General features: G+C 42.7%; 1 non-coding gene across 1 annotated transcript; it reads right to left on the bottom strand.

The window, feature by feature from the left end:
• Window positions 1-546: 546 nt before the first annotated feature.
• LOC148579358 (small nucleolar RNA R71) lies at window positions 547-654 on the bottom strand. Its single transcript, XR_015896695.1, has one exon. It is a non-coding gene; the product is annotated as a small nucleolar RNA R71 (small nucleolar RNA).
• Between the last annotated feature and the right edge of the window lie 2,792 nt (window positions 655-3,446).

Raw genomic sequence — 3,446 nt, 5'->3', positions numbered from 1 at the left:
CTTCTTTGTCATACGAGCAGGTGCAAGGACAAGAATATTCTTGTTGAAGCAGATCCAGAACCTGAAAGGACTCTGAAGAGGAAACTAAGAGAAGCTGAATTACAACAAACCAGCAAACACCTGTCAGAAATTATCAAACAGGAAAAGAAGATGGCAGCTGAAAATAATAATAATGCAAGGAGAATGCTTGGTGACTTTACTGCACCTAATTCTAATTTACATGGAAGAAGCATCTCCATTCCTGCCATTGGAGCAAACAACTTTGAGCTGAAACCTCAGCTAGTTTCTCTGATGCAACAGAATTGCAAGTTTCATGGACTTCCATCTGAAGACCCTTTTCAGTTCTTAACTGAATTCTTGCAGATATGTGATACTGTTAAGACTAATGGAGTAGATCCTGAAGTCTACAGGCTCGTGCTTTTCCCTTTTGCTGTAAGAGACAGAGCTAGAGTGTGGTTGGACTCTCAACCCAAAGACAGCTTAAACTCTTGGGATAAGCTGGTCACGGCTTTCTTAGCCAAGTTCTTTCCTCCTCAAAAGCTGAGCAAACTTAGAGTGGATGTTCAAACCTTCAGACAGAAAGAAGGTGAATCCCTCTATGAAGCTTGGGAAAGATACAAACAGTTGACCAAAAAGTGTCCTTCTGACATGCTTTCAGAATGGACCATCCTGGATATATTCTATGATGGTTTATCTGAGCTATCAAAGATGTCATTGGATACTTCTGCAGGTGGATCCATTCACCTAAAGAAAACGCCTGCAGAAGCTCAAGAACTCATTGACATGGTTGCTAATAACCAGTTCATGTACACTTCTGAGAGGAATCCTGTGAGTAATGGGACGCCTATGAAGAAGGGAGTTCTTGAAGTTGATACTCTGAATGCCATATTGGCTCAGAACAAAATATTGACTCAGCAAGTCAATATGATTTCCCAGAGTCTGAATGGATTGCAAGCTGCATCCAACAGTACTCAAGAGGCATCTTCTGAAGAAGAAGCTTATGATCCTGAAAACCCTACAATAGCAGAGGTAAATTACATGGGTGAACCTTATGGAAACACCTATAATCCATTATGGAGAAATCATCCAAATCTCTCATGGAAGGATCAAAGGCCTCAACAAGGCTTTAATAATGGTGGAAGAAACAGGTTTAGCAATAGCAAGCCTTTTCCATCATCCACTCAGCAACAGACAGAGAATTCTGAGTAGAATCCATCTAGCTTAGCAAATTTAGTCTCTGATCTGTCCAAGGCCACTGTGAGTTTCATGAATGAAACAAGGTCTTCCATTAGAAATTTGGAAGCACAAGTGGGCCAGCTGAGTAAAAGGATCACTGAAATCCCTCCTAGTACTCTCCCAAGCAATACAGAAGAGAATCCAAAAGGAGAGTGCAAGGCCATTGACATAAGCACCATGGCCGAACCTGTAAGGGAAGGAGAGGACGTGAATCCCAAGGAGGAAGACACCCTAGGACATCCAGTGATCAATAAGGAGCTTCCCTCTGAGGAACCAAAGGACTCTGAGGCTCATCTAGAGACCATAGGGATTTCATTGAACCTCCTTATGCCCTTCATGAGCTCTGATGAGTATTCCTCTTCTGAAGAGAATGAGGATGTTACTGAAGAGCAAACTGCCAAGTTTCTTGGTGCAATCATGAAGCTGAATGCCAAATTATTTGGTAATGAGACTTGGGAAGATGAACCTCCCTTGTTCACCAATGAATTAAGTGATCTGGATCAACTGACATTGCCTCAGAAGAAACAGGATCCTGGAAAGTTCATAATACCTTGTACCATAGGCACCATGATCTTTAAGGCTCTATGTGACCTTGGTTCAGGAATAAACCTCATGCCACTCTCTGTAATAGAGAAACTGGGAATCTATGGGGTGCAAGCTGCTAAAATCTCATTAGAGATGGCAGACAATTCAAGAAAACAGGCTTATGGAAAAGTAGAGGACGTGTTAGTAAAGGTTGAAGGCCTTTACATCCCTGCTGATTTCATAGTCCTGGATACCGGAAAGGAAGAGGATGAATCCATCATCCTAGGAAGACCTTTCCTGGCCACAGCAAGAGCTGTGATTGATGTGGACAGAGGAGAATTAATCCTTCAATTGAATGAGGACAACCTTGTGTTTACAACTCAAGGATCTCTCTCTGCATCCATGGAGAGGAAGCAGAAAAAGCTTCTCTCAAAGCAAAGTCAAACAAAGCCCCCACAGTCAAACTCTAAGTTTGGTGTTGGGAGGCCACAACCAAACTCTAAGTTTGGTGTTGAACTCCCATATCCAAACTCTAAGTTTGGTGTTGGAGAATCTCAACAAAGCTCTGCACATCTGTGAGGCTCCATGAGAGCCCACTGTCAAGCTATTGACATTAAAGAAGCACTTGTTGGGAGGCAACCCAATTTTTATTTATCTAACTATATTTTTCTTAGTAGACATTAAAGTAGACTTCCAGGGCTTTCCAGCAATGTATAATAGTCCATACTTTGCCCAAGTTTAGACGATGCAAACTGGCGTTCAACGCCAGCTCTCTGCCCAATTCTGGCGTCCAGCGCCAGAAACAAGTTGCAAAGTGGAGTTCAACGCCCAAACTGGCACCAAAACTGGCGTTCAACTCCAGGAATGACCTCTACACGTGTAACACTCAAGCTCAGCCCAAGCACACACCAAGTGGGCCCCGGAAGTGGATTTATGCATCAATTACTTACTTCTGTAAACCCTAGTAGCTAGTTTATTATAAATAGGACCTTTTACTATTGTATTGGACATCCTGAGTTTTATCTTCGGATCATAGAGTCTTGGTTACTCCGGTTCCCCTCTGGGGCCGAGACCAATGAACTCCATTATCACTTATGTATTTTCAACGGTAGAGTTTCTGCACTCCATAGATTAAGGTGTGGAGCTCTGCTGTTCCTCAAAGATTAATGCAAAGTACTACTGTTTTCTATTCAATTCATCTTATTTCGCTTCTAAGATATTCATTTGCACTTTAACCTGAATGTGATGAACGTGACAATCATCATCATTCCCTATGAACGCGTGCCTGACAACCACTTCCGTTCTACATTAGAATTGGATGAGTATCTCTTAGATCTCTTAATCGGAATCTTCGTGGTGTAAGCTAGAATGATGGCGGCATTCAAGAGAATCCGGAAAGTCTAAACCTTGTCTGTGGTATTCCGAGTAGGATTCAATGATTGAATGACTGTGACGAGCTTCAAACTCGTGATTGCTGGGCGTTAGTGACAGACGCAAAAGGATAGTAAATCCTATTCCAGCATGATCGAGAACCGACAGATGAATAGCCGTGCCGTGACAGGGTGCGTTGACCATTTTCACTGAGAGGATAAGATGAAACCATTGACAAGGGTGATGCCTCCAGACGATTAGCCGTTCCGTGACAGGGCATTTGGATCATTTTCCCGAGAGAAGACCGAAAGTAG

This window comes from Arachis ipaensis, chromosome B10 (genome assembly GCF_059453495.1).
Source record: "Arachis ipaensis isolate K30076 ecotype BB chromosome B10, ASM5945349v1, whole genome shotgun sequence".
Taxonomy (NCBI): Eukaryota; Viridiplantae; Streptophyta; class Magnoliopsida; order Fabales; family Fabaceae; genus Arachis; species Arachis ipaensis.
The sequence above is the reverse complement of the archived record's forward strand: the minus strand, read 5'-3'. Positions and strand labels throughout refer to the sequence as shown.